At 39.4% G+C, this 17,651-nt stretch overlaps 1 protein-coding gene across 1 annotated transcript in view; it reads left to right on the top strand.

The window, feature by feature from the left end:
- Positions 1–2,900: 2,900 nt before the first annotated feature.
- Positions 2,901–17,651, top strand: part of LOC141905650 (gamma-aminobutyric acid receptor subunit alpha-2-like) — a 33,027-nt gene continuing 18,276 nt past the window's right edge. Inside the window, exon 1 of the mRNA XM_074794613.1 lies at positions 2,901–3,006. The gene's annotated coding sequence lies outside the window, so the exon portion shown is untranslated. The remainder of the gene's footprint in view (positions 3,007–17,651) is intronic.

Here is a 17,651-nt window from a genome sequence, read left to right as displayed (position 1 = left end):
AACTATCCGACTTATTGCGTCGTTTTGTTTAATGAACCGGTAGTTATGTCTAATTGGGGTTTTCTACCACTTTCGTTGAAAGCCCTATTGTTACTATGATTATACTTATATTTAAAAAGTTTAGGCACTGCAAATACGGAACAATGATAATAACTATATGAACTGCCTACTAGCATGACGAGTAGAACCGTTTGCTTGTTTTTCTAACAGGATTAGATGAGAGAACCTTAAGATTTCAGTCGATTTCGGATTCGAGTCGAATATCAGCAGAAACCTGTGGTGGCTGATTTTGGCCGGGCTGAGATTTTTCGAGCACGAAAAATCTAAAAACAAATATGACAGAAAGGAAACAAATATTGACCCGAGAAAACAAATATTCAGCGCGAGGAAACAAATTATTTTATTTTCTCGACCTAACTCGATGTGATATTATGATAGAGAGACCGGCTGCCGGTACCAAATCAAATCAATTCGCCAAAAGGATGTGTGTTTTACACTTGGATATTCGAGAGAAATCCCACTATGATTCAGCCTAAGATGTAAATTTCTTGAGTGATAAGGTATATATTTGAGCGTAGCTTTGTGTAAGGACTATTATATAGCCATTGTCAATACGCCTGTGATGATGGCTTATAGTGTTTAGCCACAACGTCGCTCAAATATTTTCTCTTTCACTCAAGAAATTAATAATTTTTGCCTGAATTATTGTGGGATTTCTCTTGTCTTAGTCTTACGCGGATATTATGTATCATCTCGACTTAACATGCTTATCGTATTGTACCTGCGCGCTGCGTGCGAGGGTGACTCAGGAATGCAAATCGGCAATTTCGTTTGATTATTCGACAAAACAAATTCCCAAGATTCAAATGAAACTACAAATCAAGAATTTACGAGTATCTCCTGTCTCCGTAATTGTGATATTTAGTTATTATCCGGTGTAATTCAACACCGATTCAACGTAGCTCCTCAGTACGATGGCATACAATAGGAGCGCTCCACACGTGGGCATCTTAGGCAATCTCTTAAGCCCAACGCACACGGCAAAACATTTGTTTCGCCGAAACAGAAAACAAGTTTTTCAGAAAACGTTTTTTGCTCGTGTGAAACGTTATTCAGTTCGGGGTTTTGTGTTTTGCCTCCCCCGCACACGGCATAACAAAAAACAGCGAACACGTTTTTTCACGAGAAACGTTTTTTCGGTGCCGTGTGCGTTGGGCTTTAACCAGTTATTTTCAGGATCATATCTAATCATACGTTTACGTCAGCACAGTTACCGCACCAGGTTCGGATCCCGCCATTGCTATATTTTCACAGCGTGGCTGTGCAGAAAACCCTTTATCGCTGCACGGAACCTATTTGAATATTTTTAATTCGACGTATACTGCTCTTAACACTGATTTCATTGTCATTGAGCTGGAAGAAAATTAGTATGAATTCGCCATTATTAATTCTCCGCTGGCATTCCTTCTATGCGCACGACGTCTGTTATATTTGTAAAAATGTAACGGTTTCTTTGGTTGCCGCGATGTCCGCCAAGGCAAAATGTATATGATGGAGTGACAAGCCCGCACGACGTAAAGCACTGGTTAGTTGACAACGTTATACGCTCGAGTGTAGCCAGAACACGTACTTTACTCAACTACTCCGAGTCAATTAGGACCATATTGTGTCAGTACGCGACGTTTTCCGTCAACACGTTTGAGACAAGTGGGTCTAATTACCTGGGAATGCTAGAAGACTAACGGGAAGTGGCGAACTGCACTAAGGGACAACCGCAGATGCCGATTTACGGAGCAAGAAAACCAACTCGTTGCGAAATGTAAGACTCGTGTACCGTAATTAGTTCATCAATAGATTATCAAATTGTTTTAATAAATTCAAAATAAGAGCTCGGACCTTTAGCTCGTTATTTGGCGGTTGAACTGTTTGACCATGGCGACTTTGGACAGTGGTGGATCCACTCTACCGAATAGGAAATGTCAGTGTTGTCTCGGAAATCCCGTCGGTGTATAATGACGTATCCCATTTATCTAGAAAAACTATATGCATATCATCGTTCGCTTGCTGCTTCAATGACATTTTCTCCACATTGTTTTGTATCAATCGAGAAATTATGTTTGAACAAACGTGGCTTTTAATTACAACATCATGGATGTGCCACAACATCTGAGTTGCATCTTACTTATACATGTATATCGCAATTTAAGTTATAATTGTTAGCAAACGTAATGTCGAACGAAATCGGTATTTGTTCAGATTTGGTTGAGACGTGGTATGTCTGATAATGTTTGGGGCGCTTATACGTCATCGATGTCGGCCGATGTTTTAACAGGTTGTAACAGATGCCAACGAGCCGTAGCCTCGGTTAATAAAGCGTTCAATGTTTATCAGTATTTATCAATCTATTTGTCGATCGCTGCGCAACTTCTGCTCTGGTCGGTGCAACAAACAAGCAATATCTTAATTAAGCGTTTCTCGTCGATTTCACGAATCGTTGAAATATGTAGAATTCGGACGCGATTGTAAGAGAGCAGCCTAGCTGTCAGTTGGTCTGTCAATGTGAACTTCCCGCAGACTGCTTGAACTTTACTTCCCATAAGACGTATAAGAAGTAACGCTACATTTAATACACTTTATAATGCTCATAATTGTAACAAACGCCAGGGGATGACAGACAATTCTTTTAAGGAGCGGCGCGTGTGTTTTTGCTTGTAGACCTATGCAACAATACGATCGTATTACCGAGGGCAACAGACGTGATCTTTCACTGACGGGGCCCTGGAAGCATAATTCGACACTGTCTATGCGAAGCAGCTGTCGATTGATTATCGGGAGATCGAGTGAAGCAGTTAAGAGAGTGAAATTTCGTCAGCTGTGTCTACCATTATGCACACATCCGATATCAACTGTTATAGTGATATTAAGCATTTAAACGTTCGGAAACAGACAATACTTGGGAAATGTTCCGAGGTCTATGCAGAGTTACATCGCGAATATGATTTATAAGTAAGTCAAAAAAGTTTTTATTTAGGCCTATTGCTGACAAAGTCCAGTGAGAACGCGTGCTTAGCCTTTGTTCTCCTGATATTGAGCGGCATGCGTGTCCTTGTGAGGGAACTTCGGTGTTCGTAGCTAGGGGCTGGCGTTTGGAGCAGCTCTGTCTTTTCACAGCATCGGCCATTTTTTAACCGGTCCGAACTATATACAGCGACCGCGCTCAATCCCATGGTTGACCATTTCTGGACTATAATTCCGACTATCTGACATCCGGTTTCACTTAGTTCTACTATTAGTCGACTAACTCCGATAACCACGAAGTTCGCCCTGGCTGCATCAAGCGATTGTTATGTTGACATATATCTTTGAGCTTTGATATAATTGGGCAACATTGGCAAAAAGTATTCAAATCGGTTAAAACACGGTCCGCAAATAATATATATCTTCAATATTTAGGTTTCATATAGAAAGTTACACATCGTTCGTCTTTTTTGATGACAAAATACTCAAAGCTTATTTATTCGTACTTGATGGTGGCGGCCGACTCGGGCCATATTAAGAAAACGAATCTGACATTCAAGCTCCACCATCTTTCTTACATTTTTCACTGTTCGTTTTAACGCCACGTTTCAGTTGGTTTAGTCGAAAAGCTAGTTTAAACGTGGCGTTAAAGGACCGCGTTAAAACCGAAAAGTGTGGTCGAGGCGTTGAAACGAAAAAGACCCGTTAAAACCAAAAATTGGTTGAAATTGGTTTTAACGAAGCATTAAAACGAAAAGAACAAAATTTTTAAAGAGATAACTGGTGGAGATCCAGCTTCATGCATGTTTTTTATGTGGCCCGAATCAGCCACCATATACGGCTTACAGCCTTGGTAAATAAATTTCGTTTCGATGTGTGGCTTAAAGTGCCATACAAAAATGAAATTGTTTATCGCGTTTAATGTTAAACTATTTTCAATCTTGATTCGTTATGCTAACGTTGTCAAAACTTCTATTGGAAGCTTTTGTATTGAGTACGTAAATTGTTTTAGCTATCAACGCAGTCGATATGCGTGTTCATAGGCTTCCTCCCGAACGTAATATACCGTAATATATATGTAAGTTCGATCCATGACGACTCTGTGCCACCAGGTATCCCACTAGATGGCGTGCGTATCAGTGCGACAACCCTGTCAAAATCTAGTTCATTTGCAATGAACTTTCATCTAGATTTTTAGCCTCCCTCATCAGAAATTCCTCCTCTTGATCATCTCAGATGACCTTAAGGTTCATATAGAGGGTGGACTTTATACTTACCACTATATGCAGAATATAAAAAATTATTGCTAGATTTTAAAATGAATCTGAGAAGAAATCCGGGAGTTGTTGTCTGAATGCACACTACCGAACGTGGTGAATCCTCGCTTGCCATAAATGGAATCCTCGATTGCCACAGTCGAACGTACAGTCCTCATTATACTCGTGCTGTGTATGGTATTTGTTTTAGTACTTCTTGGTTTTAGATGCTATCACATTGCAATTCAACATTGCAATCGTTATACGGTACAGTTATCGGGAAGTAACCGAGGTATCAAAATTACACCGCGTAAGGAAAACAGTGGATACATGTATAACATTTGAGTTGATTGTACATGAACTTGAGTCGCCTTGTAATAGCAGGCCTATTGGAACAAAAACACTAACCTCACTGTCATTTGGCGCCTTGAAAAAACCATTTATTGCCTAGTCGACAATTATTTAATATGAAATAATATAACATTAAGGTTAACAATAAAGTTCATTCGTTATTATTTCTTAAAAATTTTTTTGTTTAAGTGCAGTGACCTGTACAGCCTTAGGCTCACGCGGTTACCTTCATTTACTATATACATTATCACTATTGTCATTATTCTCTTTGTTAAATTAAAAAATAAATTATCATTAAATTCGAATATATCGAAAATTGAATTGAATTGACCGGCAACCAGTCCAGCCTCGAAAATATATTGATGACGTAGTCCACATCCTCTCGGAAAATGATATCTTAAATTCATAAGATAAGAGTTATGAAATATATTCAATTACAAAATGAACGCCAAAGTTCACAATTTTATTTGCTATTTTGAAACGCCAATATTGATGACGTAGTGCACATCGACTCACACTGAACCCCTTAAATAATGCAGAGTAGAATGCATATGAATATCATTAAGTAACGTTGATCGTTCGAAATAATAAAAGCCCCACCAGATGAAAATACGATCAAAAAAGCAAACTCAGGTTACTTAATACTCGCATGTATAGTAAGTTAACTGTAGGTAATCGGATATTAAACTTCAAAATGTCGACTCATCAAAGATATATTCATTTTAAAAGGGTTCATATTATTCATCGAAGGAAATGAATTTAATGTCATCTCCGAAGCTCGCGCGTGATCCTGTTTATCCTGTTTATCTATTAATCGAGCGATTGGAAAAAAATAATGCGTTTTCTCTTCCTCGGATATGGGCAGGTTATTTTATCGCCGTTCGTTGAAAGGGAACTCGATTTTTCCTTGTTCAGTCGTTTGCCAGCGCGGCGTCGGATTACTTTCCCTTCGTTGCCAGTCGCTGCTTTTCGGTAACACGATCTGTCCGGTGCAGAGACAAGAAAACAGCGTCAAATTCCCATAAATCGATGCACGCATGATGCTTTGGTCGTGTCTTACTCGCGGCCCTGTCTCCCTTGCTCTTTATTTACCTAAGCCACTTATGTTCTCAAAAGCTGCGCAAATAGGCACGATTTGCGTCTATTATTAGTTGTTTTAACGGCAATGCTTGGAAATCAGTTGCACAATCACTCGCAGCGAGTAGTGTTGTTTTTTTCTACGCGCCACTTAAGGTCCACGTTTCCGAAAAGATGAATATAACATCTCGTATACTTTTAATTTGCGAAGACTGATCAACAATCATCATAGCGGGGGTCTAGCTTATGATGGGTTCATTGACTTTTGAAGCAAATCACATGCGAATCGGAGTCGATCGATTTTTCGTTGAAAAAATCTCGTTAGCCGTACACGAGTCACTGTATTTCAAAATTCGACAGCTTTGTGTGAATCGGAACTTTGGTTGACTTTTGCTTCAATTGAAAAAGTCGATAGCGCGAACCCAGGGCTTCGGCTGTGAAATGACAGCCATTTTGTTATGTAGTCGAAATTTTAAAACGTTTTGACGTATGTAATAAGCTAATATCTTCAGAAAATAATTTGAGTCATGATGTCAAATTATTCGTTAAATGTATTAGAACAGGGAACGTGCCCATGTATCCTTAAAAACGCGGGAAAGCCTTTTGAATAGATAGATAAGAAATATGTACTAATGTATGAAGTTTTATTACTTGACACCGATACATAATCACCAAATCGCCACAACTATTTCAATTCGAATCATTTCGGATTCACCGTTTCTATCGAAACCATAGATAGGACACTACCTCCGTCGTCTCGTGGCAAGCGACCGTCGGCCTTATATATTTAAATATTTACGATCCGTGAAGTTATGTGACTTGTAGATGATACATTACTAATGACTAAGTCGTTTTAACTGCAAGGAATAATATTACAAGCGCTTGAGCAATTATTTTCGTTTTTCTTTCTCAAACATGAACCGACCATTGCTGCAGCCGCCATCGGAGTTGTGGCAAACGACCGTCTGGTACACGTACAATGTTATAGTTTATCTCATTTGGATTGTCGGTAGTATCGGCAGCATCCCGACGCTAGTATTACTCACGCGATTGCGCAATGAACTGGATGGCCCGAGCTCTCAATACTTGTTCTCGTTGGCTACATCAGATTTGATTTATTTAAACACAATGTCATTGAAATGGCTGGAGAAGACCAGACTGGCATCGGGCACCAGTTTGGACGTGTACTTATTTTTAACATCCTCTGAGATCGCCTGTAAGTTCTTAATAGTAACAGTGATTATCTCGGTAAAACTGTCTACATGGACCCTGTGTATTTTTGCTATTATAAGATCACTCGCAATTTCTATGCCTCTTAAAGTTGCTGACGACTTTACCAAAGTTAGACGGCGATATCTGATCGTATGTCAGTGGACCATCGCCATCGTCGTAGAGAGCTTTTTAACAACTTATACGGAATTCGTGCTTACTTAGACGGACGTCGAAACTGTATGTTATTTCCTAATTACGCTGATGGGAATGTTGTACGTAGAACAACGTTTTCCATGTATGTTCGATTAACTCACGCCATAAACACCTCGTGCGTAATCGTAATCGCTAAGGTACTAACTGCGAGACCGAATAAATCTTCGAAAAATGTACAGAATGCATCTAATCAAGACAGAACATGCATCGTAGCGATAGCTTCTTTGTATTTGTTACTTTCTCTACCTAATAATATAGTAAATTCTAATTTCTATGCGAAAACGTCCGAGTTGACTTGGACTCGTCAACCTCATATCACTTATTTCATTACTTCAGTGACAATCGAAACATCAAACAATGTCGCGAACTTTTTAATCTATTTCGCCAGCTTTTGAAAGTTTCGAGACTTTTTCACCAGGATTATCAGTTGATAGGTGAAATGCGGACGTGCACATCCCCGATATACGTATAGAGTTAAACATTTTCTCGGACTTAAGTATGGAGCTCTGGCAAGAAAGAGCTTCTTCTACGCATTGAGCTTTATTTGGAGAACGCATTCACTTTTGGCGGGTTTCAAGGAACATCATACCGTTCTGTTTAACATGCATGGAGTTTAATGGAGTTAAATTTCCAAATGGAAAGTGAGGTCCGAATCAGCACATTAATTTAAAGTACTAAGAAATAAGCTTTGGGTATTTTAGAAAGACGAATAATGTATTCTTTTCTATATGAAACATGAATATTGAAAATATCATTTGCGGATCTTATTTTTCTTTTAAACTTATGAAAAGTGGGACATCAATAAAGGGCATCTTTTTGATGAGACTATGGATTAGGGATATAGGTCTGCTGTACGTAAGTAGTAGCCTAGCGATTGATGCAGGATAATTTGTGATTGAGGTTTTCTTGAAGGGTTTTAGTTTTTCTACCCACAAAAATTGTCAATGATTTTACACAGGAGGACGGAGAAATTCATAGTGGATTTCGCAAGCGAATCCTCGGCAAAGAATCACGAGATGTGTACAGCTGAAAAGTTCGGCATCCGCCATGGTACTGGCCAGACAAAAAGTCGCCGTGATATTTTTCGGCGAAAAAAGATGTGCGAGGTCAAGATAAGATATTTTCGTTTATTTCACAACGTTCGACGCCATCGCTTCGTTCGGTGGCCCCAAATCTAATCAAACGATGGATCAACAAAAAAGTGTTATTCGTGAATATATATATATATATATATAATAACATAATATATATGGCAATGTCCCAAAAGCATATCTCAGCGGATAATCCTCATGAAAAAACTTATCATTTCAATTCGAAACTTTCTAAAGCTGATGAAATATATGAAGAAATTAATGGCGTTGTTTGAAGTTTCGATTGTTGCTGTTACCAATGTGACGAAGTAAGAGAGGTGAGGTTTGCCGGGCCAATCCAAAATGGACGGGTCCGCGTAAAAAAAAGAATTTACTAAAGTATTAGGCAGCGATAAAATGAGATATAATGAGGTTATCGTTACGAGGTTTTTGATGCATGTCCTGTCTTGTTTAGAAATATTTTGTTTCGATGCTTTTGTCGGTCTTGCAGTCAGTTTCATAGCGATTATGACTATACACGAGGCGTTTATGATGTAAGGTACAATGAAGTGGGTTACCCGAACGTACACCGTAAAAGCGATTCTAAGACCAGCATTTTCACCCGATCTATAATTGGGAAATACCATGCAGTTTTGACGTCCGTCGAAGTAAGTGTGAATACCGTATACGTCGGCAAAAGAGCTCTCTACGACGATGGCAATGGTCCATTGACACACGATCAGATTTCGCCGTCGAACTTTGGTAAAGGCGTCAGCAACTTTAAAAGGCATAGAAACTGCCAGTGATCTTTCAATCGCAAAAATACACAAAGTCCATGTAGACAGTTTTACCGAGATATTCACTGTTACTAGTAAGAACTTACAGACGAACTCAGAGGATATGTAGAATACATAGACGCCGAAACCGGTGCCCGATGCGATACTGGTCATCTCCAGCCATTTCAATGACATTGTGTTTAAATGTATTAGATCTGATGTAGCCAACGAGAACAAGTATTGAGAGCTCGGGCCATCTAGTTCATTGCGCAATCGAATAAGGAAAACTAGCGTAAGAATGTTGCCGATACTACCGATAATCCAAATGAGATAAACTATGCAATTATACGTGTACCAGACGGTCGTTTGCCACAACTCTGATGGCGGCTCGAGCGGTAATGTCCGATTCATGTTTCGATTAAAACCGAAAATAATTGCTCGCGTGCTTGTAATGTTAAACCTAAAAATACAACGACTAGTTCGTCAGCGATGTTAATGTGTCATTTTCCTTACATCGTTCACATTCATTTCATGAAGTTTGTCCACGTATATACGATAGCTAAAAATGAGTTTGTTCGGCACGATACACGTATGTTCTGGACTCAAACGGCGGTCTCATGGGTGGTAACAAAACTTTAAAAGACAGATCCCTGAAAATGTCTCGCATTAGCTAAGCGGATGTTAGTACACCAGTCAGCAACCACAACCAGCCTAATCAGCTGATGATTAATTACATAATGTTAGGCCAACCGCGTACAACCGGAGTCTAACCAAACTTCACGAATTTATACCCAGGGACAGTTGGAAACGAGATGCAGCCCCGCAAATACTGTAAGATAATTTGAAAATGATTAGGTTTCAATTTGAATTTTCCATTGTTAATGAATGACAAATATGAAATATGAATCTATTGCTGAATAGCAACGATAACTGGTTTCAACGGAACATTGATGATAAAAAACGAAACGTAATCGAACTGCGCTTTCTTCAAATCTTCTAAGGAAGACAAATAGGTTAATGAACGTTATATTTTCCGATGACAGAACTACGTAATATCCAGTTGCTCGTTGCAGATATCATCGTAAAGTCAAATGGGACATCTAATGGCCAAACATTGGCGACTATTTATAACCATTGTGATTTTCTAGCTTTGTAATATGTCCCCCATCTTGTATAAACAAAAATGAAAATTAGTGAGGATGATTTTTTGAATCGGCCACCAAAAGATGTTTTGGTATGACTTTTAGGGGATTGGGACCTCGCATCTGAATCCGTCACTGATTTTTGGGTCGGCCGACACAAATAGTTCGTCAGGCACGATTGTTGAAGATCATTGGGCATCCAATATATCCATCTGACATGAAAATGAACGATATAATTTCATTCAAACCATAAGATTTGACTAAGACTGGCAACGCCACGTCCAGCCAGTGGCGACATTAACATTGACCTCTGTGTTCCCTTTCGTCGCTGCATGTAGAGTTTTGTTCTATGTTGTTCAGGTTTTGGCAGACGAAGCTCCGAACGCAATCACAACTACCAGCTATGACAGATTATGAAATGGACGGTTATTGCGGATTTCTCACCTATCCTGGCGTTGTGCAAACCTATTGCCCATCAGCTCGGAAGACAATAACCACAGTAAAGAAAAAATAGGATTGATAAATCTTTTTGGACTTATATATAGAATAACAATACATTTGGTCTTAGGTAGATTGGCTAGATACCTTCCAGGCGTTATAACGTGTTGGGTTACCGATACATATTGAAAAGAAAACAAGGGAAATCGACGCATGCCAATGAACCGCATCGTAGTATAACAATTTACGATAGCTGTCTGAGAGTTGCTACGTACGTATCTCAAACCCGATCTCAAACTGAGAAACGGAGTAATGTTAGTACAACTCTTTATCCTCGCAACCTTTAGCCCTCGGCGTGTTTTACTTGATTGGGGAGATCGTTTTACCACGAAGTACACAACGATTGCGCAGGTTACGAGAAGACGAGTAAACTAACTTTTAACTTCGTTAACGAATATTCGTACCGACATTAAAACATCTAATACGGCTTACACAGCAGGATTCGTAGTGAACTAATGGTTGCTAATTGGTCCGTAATGAATGTACATTTCGCCTGAATTTATGGAATATCGGTGCTTGAAGAGGCGTCGGGTTTCCTTACTTTTTGAAGTTTTTATCTGGCTTCGTCAATCATGAAAATGAGTGTTTATGTACTAATTCCCACCTCGTCCATTATAGCTATTTTCTGTTTACAACTGAATGCATATACTGGCAATGCTACTGCGGCGGTTTAATATGTGGCAAGTGGGGATCCGCTAAATGAGGAACCGCGGCACCAGCTACTCCACCAGATGGCGTGACGAGCAGTCAGTCTTACGTTGTCAAAATAAATGCATTTCAATAAACTTTGATCAGAATTTTTAGACTCCCGAATACATATATTATCACAGGACCCACCAAATATACAATATTCATACTATCATTCTTCTACTCGGATATCAGAATAGTTACCATTAAAAATTCTAATTGAAAGCGGATAGAAAAAAATCGAACGCTGAAGTCCGAGTAACTACTAGCGAACCGGGTGGATCCTCGCCTGCCATAAGTGGAATCATAGGTTGCCACAGTAGGTCGTGCAGTTCTCCATTTGCACGCTACTCTTTTTTCCGAAGCGTTCTATATGAATGAACATGTTTGTATTCATACGTAATTATCCGCCGAACATTTTTGAAATAAGAACCGCTACCGTCGATATTTTACGAGCTATCGTCTGCACCAGGAATCAAATAAAAACCTGTCACCGTTCGCTAAACGACCATAAAGCGCGACAATCGGCTGTCGATTTAACGACATTGAAACTCTCATTGAATATGTATTAGCTCGTTAAAGAAATCCTCTCCCGCTGCACAAAGCCGTGCGCGACACGCTTTAATTGAGCCGGTGACGTCGTGCGATACGTGACGGCGTATTTTCTGATCTCAGTTTGTCATCTTTTCAACACTTGAACTGGAATCGCGAGATAGGCGCCTTAACACAGTTTTCAGAGATCTGTTCTATTCTATACGGCGATCGAAAAAAAAAGAATCTCGATCCGTGTACGTTTTGTGATGAACGATGGAGAATTTATTTGTCACGATATTCTCTTTTCGTATACGTTTCGGCTATTTCCGCTGTTCTGGTTTTGTGAAGAGCCATACTCATGACAGGTGATGCACCGTGAAACAGTGGATCTTAAGCATTCAATGACTTTTAGTATTGAATATTCTAGAAGTAATTCTTTCTATAACGACAACATGCAATTTATTCCATCGTCGACATCTTTTCGTAAGTCATTAGAGCGTTCTGTATAATTTGCCCGAATCGACCTTTTGTTTCCGGGACTTCGTCGTTAGAAAATATTCGATGATATGCGAGACATATGATTCTATAGTTGTATCGATGTTTCCATGCGTACAAGGATCCGTCTCGACTCCGCGTCGAGAAGTATTTGAAAAAAGTCTTACATTATTAATGATGAGCTCATTGTGCTGTCACAAGGATTATATTGGATACTTAACGTAATAGTATATACAGAGAATGATACGTACATACCCATTACCTCGATAAGCTGCTGTGCGCCGGTCGCGTATAGTAAAACAATAGACTATGAAACGAAACGGAGATGCAATGGGCGAGTGTTTTAAGCCGCCGGTCACTGATCTCGTCAATCGAGGGTTATGGAAAAAGAAGCATCGATGTCATATGTATATTATATTCATTTGTACGTGGATGTATATCCACCATAAAAGTTTGTATGACTTTGGTGTTGAATAAATGAAATATAAATGAATTACACAATAAATTCAATTTACTATACCCTTCTGCCTTTTGGGTACTAATACTGGTACAGTGATATCGATTTTATAGTCCGCGAGTTAAATTTCGATCACGTGAGAGTGTGGTCACTCGTATAAAAATTCACGAAAACGATTCTTAATCAATAGTGAAAAGTTACTTATGTACTCTGAAGATCTGATGACATTTATTTGTTGAACGGGGTTGCTGTTGATCGGTAAAATTGATAAATGATACTCCTATAATGATAACTGATGATGACATATTGAGCCTTAGTTCACCATCTACACGCGTCCTACACTCTCAGATCACGTCATGTCAATGATTGTAAAATATGTCCCGTCCAAAACAAAGGTTGCGCTCACAGGGCTTGAATTTTACTTCCGGGTTGTTGATAATATCGCGAGAATGGCGCTAAATTTGAACTGCAAATAAATTTAAGATATGACAAAAATACCACGCGCAGCTACGTCCGAGCGCTGGTAAGCTGTCAATCAAAGTAAATATCATGGTTTTCCTACGCCTATTCAGAAATGAACGTTTTCCTTAGTAGTATGATTGTCTTAGGCTTGACTGAGGTTTTTTTTAGAAAAATCAATTGAACTCCGGTCACAGGCAAATACGAAGCCGTTTCATCCCGTGTTGCTTTTGTCGCATCCACTGAATCAGATACTGATCATAAACGGCCAATTGTTAATATCGGAACCTGATAGCGGTTAAATAAACAATGTAAACACAAGGATTTTTTTTCATATTTTGAATTTATTCGCAGTTCAAATCGATTGGCTAGGTTTCTCTCGAGTCCTCGACAGTCGAGAGAAGTAAAACGTCATGTTCTATTTCTCTCAACTAGTCGAGAGTCGAGTTGTGTCGAGGAAAATCTATAAGCAACTTTTTCATTTAAACACATGACTCACTTCAAAATATTTGTGCTCGCCTGTTCGATTCTTCGACGGAAAATCGTGTACGTGTGTGCGTGCGTGCGAGCGTACGTATGCGTGTGACCTAAAAGTCAGTGGTCATCCAATCACACGCCCACACACAATGGGAGGTTGCATTCTTCATTTTTATCAGTTTATTCATCTCTAAACACGCTCCATGTCATCACTCAAAAGGTTCCCACACTCGCTCGCTCACGGCTACCAGTAGAGTATGATAAAGTTCTTCGGATCACTTGAGACCGTCATTTTTGGTCCGACTTACGCGTATTCCGAGTTACACGTATTCGAAACATTTGCTAATTTGCGTATGAGGAAACAAAAACCAAGTCTCTTGGCAAAAACTTGGATATGAATCAAATCAGTATGATATACGGTAACTTGTCGGTTTTATGTTTTACGAACACTAATGATTAAGGAAGATGCGCCGCCTATGCGTCAGGCAAGTGTACTATTCAGTTAGTACTTAAACTTTTTGATCCGTACGAATATGAACTAACACAATTTCTCAATTGGACCAAGATATCTTATTCCAGTCCGACTTATTCGATATAATTTTAATTCAAATTTTTGAATTTTATACGAAATCCGACTTTTGATCGTATACTTTGTACCCTCTTATTGCCAATAATAGACCAGGACTTCAGAAATTGACCGACATATGCGTATATCCGAGTTCTGCGTAAACGACTTATCCGTACTCTACTGTACTTCGAATCGACGGAGAGAATGTAGCTTGAAACAGAAGCGATTGTGATTTTATATTGAGGCAGTCTTTATGGAGTCCTGTCGAAGTACATGACACAAAAATTAAAACCGTATTCTAACTGAAGCCAATCATATCGCAAACACATCTAGAATCAAAGGTGCCTCAAACGTGCCAGAAAACTGACATGCTTTTTATTCGCCTCCAACTCACAGACACGGAAGACAAACATCTAAGGCTATTTTCAAAAGATATAATGTCTGTTGATGCACATCTATATCCTTAATAAAAGAAGATCTTATAGGTTTGACATTTCGTTAGTCCGGCGTATAACCAATCACGAGGCTACGAGACTAAAGAGCGATTTTCAAAGAGACTAGGAAGGTCGTTGAATGTTCAGTAGAAACCCGGAGAATATCGCCTCAGAATGTGAGCGGTATCAGAAAGGCCACAACAGCACGGCAATAAGTTTATTTCATCACACTTTGATTCGTCAGAATCGCCAAGAAACGTGCGCCAGCGCGGACCAGCACCACGAACAGCTGCTGGTTACACGCGCCACGTACACACGCAGCACAAAACGTACGGTCCCGACGCACGATAATTCGAAAAAAAAACATTTTATCATATGGGTTGGCCTTTCCTTTTTGGAAGCAAAAGCGATTATTCAATAGAAGATTATTTTTCCACGTGGTAGAATAGCCACACTCTGACTTGGAGGACAGAAGATAAGTTAAAAACCCTCTATGTACGGAATTTTAAAAGTAGAAATCGATAAATAGAAATTCGTTTTCCATACCTTAAATTCTTAAACTTAATTTACTTCATGTACCGGTATTAGAATTATGTCATAGGTCATTTTCCTTTATTTTCTATTGCAGAAAATTAATTTGTTTTGAAATCCCTATAATTCTCAGCGTCCAGCCCTGAGAACACCAACGGAATTTTATTCATTTTTCCCTAGCGAATATTCATTCCGGATCATTAAAACAATGCTAAAAAACCCATCAAAATGTACTAAGCCTACATCATTAGGCCCCTTTACGCGTGCTAACGGGCGAAGGCTCGAAAGTACAACAAAACCGTGGTCCGAAAAATTTCGTCCAGTTCCAGCTTTAAGACGTCATTTCGGGTCCGAGTCCGGTTTACCACAAAATACGTATCATATGTCTAGGTCGATTGTTAAATTTTCCACTCAGTGTTGTAATCATGGTTACACAGTTACAATAACCAGTTTCATGCAAATCCGATGCTGTTCCGTGTACGACAAAGAACTAACGAAATCTGATCCGTACAATCGATCATTTCAATCGCTTGCAGCTTTACTCGCCGGGCGTTTTCCACAAAAACGTAATTCAACTAACTGCACGCACAGGATAGTATGTGTATGTCACTCTGTTTTACCGTCGCCGCGCTCGTGAAAATAAACGACTTAATGCCGTGACGATTGCGTCGCGAAAGCATTGCGACGAATGTAATCGCCATCATCCTTATGAAATAATCGCGGAAAGAAAATCGCCCCATTGATTCAGTACCATTGTGTGTGTGTCTCTTCGCGCAAAAAGCGCTGGGAAGATGGATTGTCTTCAGGAAATTGGATAAAAACATTTTTTTTTTGCTACGGATCGGTCGTTTATTTAGAAAGAACGTGTAAACTGTAATGCCTATTGGGACTTACTACGTGTGCGATATCGGAGCAATTTATGGCTACCATAAAGATTATCTCATTGAAACACCTAATCAGTTGGTGCAAATTCTCAGATACCCTTACCGCCGCTCGTCTCAGGCTCATCCAGGATACAGGGCCCCGCTTTCTGGCCGACAGTCGAGCCTGCTAAGTAGACGAGGAAATTGGTACGAACCAAGGTCCAGTTCCACAGTTCTGAGTTAAGATTTGACTCTGAGTAAACTCATTGAAACTCATTGAACTACTGTGGAACAGGGCCCCAAGCAATGGCTAACATAATTAATAAATAGGCTTTCGAAATCAATTATACTATTAGATCGTTAAAGGATTTATCGTAACATCATCTGGAGAACCTGCACGAAGCGGCATTTTAATGCTGCTTCATTTCTTCTTCATCAAAAAAGATTTCCCAGTCGTTATTCGACGAGCATTTTTGCTTTGTTCACGGTAACGTCTACACTTCATTTCTCGCAGACCCGAAGAGTGATGACGGGTCCCCCAGGATTCCCGCCGAGACTTATACCCGACGTTTCGCTTCATTCGTCGCCGATACGTTCCCGCACACAATGTTTCGTCGGTTCACTCGATGGCAATTTAACGTTTTTATAGACGGGAAACAATTTACCTAATGAACTTAATTTGGATAATGACCGTTTTCAAATGTTCATCAATCATAACGAAATATAGATCGTATTTTGCTAGATTAGTTTCGCGTTTAGGTCGCCGTTGCTCTGCGAATAACGGCTAAATTCAATTCTGCCCCCATATACCTTGACAAAAAACTTGTTTCGCGCTTCTGTCGACTATGTTTACGATTGGGGGTCCTAACGCCGAATAAGTCGCATTGATGGCATTTTGCAGTAGTCTCGGCTAATGTGGTGGTTTCATATATCATATGATATACGATGATATTTGATATACGATATGCGATATGATAAATGATATACGATTATACGACATACTATATGATAAACGATATACGATTACACGATATACGATATAAGACATACGATATAAGACATACGATATACGATATCATTTTCTTGTGATATATGATATACGATATATAATATGTGATATATGATATCATTTTATATCAATAAGATATGTCTGTTTTAACAAAAATGAATCTCGAATTGCGGAAAAAGTTGCAAAATGGCATTTGCAAGGCTGCACGCCTGCAAAATGGCATTTGAAATTTCCTTTGCAAAAACATTTTACTGGTTAATGCTTAAAGGCGAAATCCTCTTTCGAGTTTCGACTTGATGAAGCGCCCCCTTTTCTAACTCCGTTGGTTTCTTTTAGAGAAAGGAGTATCGTCATGTGCAGAAGAATTCGCCAGTTCGTCACATTATACGGCGTTTGTCTATATCATTAGCCGAGTCTGTATTTAGCATTTCATAAACATACATCCTCTAAATGTCATTGGATATTTTCGGTCACTTCGCCATTGCCTTCCTGATTGATTGAATCGGCAAATCATTGCCTCGATA

Source organism: Tubulanus polymorphus, chromosome 5, assembly GCF_964204645.1.
Source record: "Tubulanus polymorphus chromosome 5, tnTubPoly1.2, whole genome shotgun sequence".
Classification (NCBI taxonomy): domain Eukaryota; kingdom Metazoa; phylum Nemertea; class Palaeonemertea; order Tubulaniformes; family Tubulanidae; genus Tubulanus; species Tubulanus polymorphus.
This window is presented reverse-complemented; position numbering and strand designations above follow the sequence as displayed.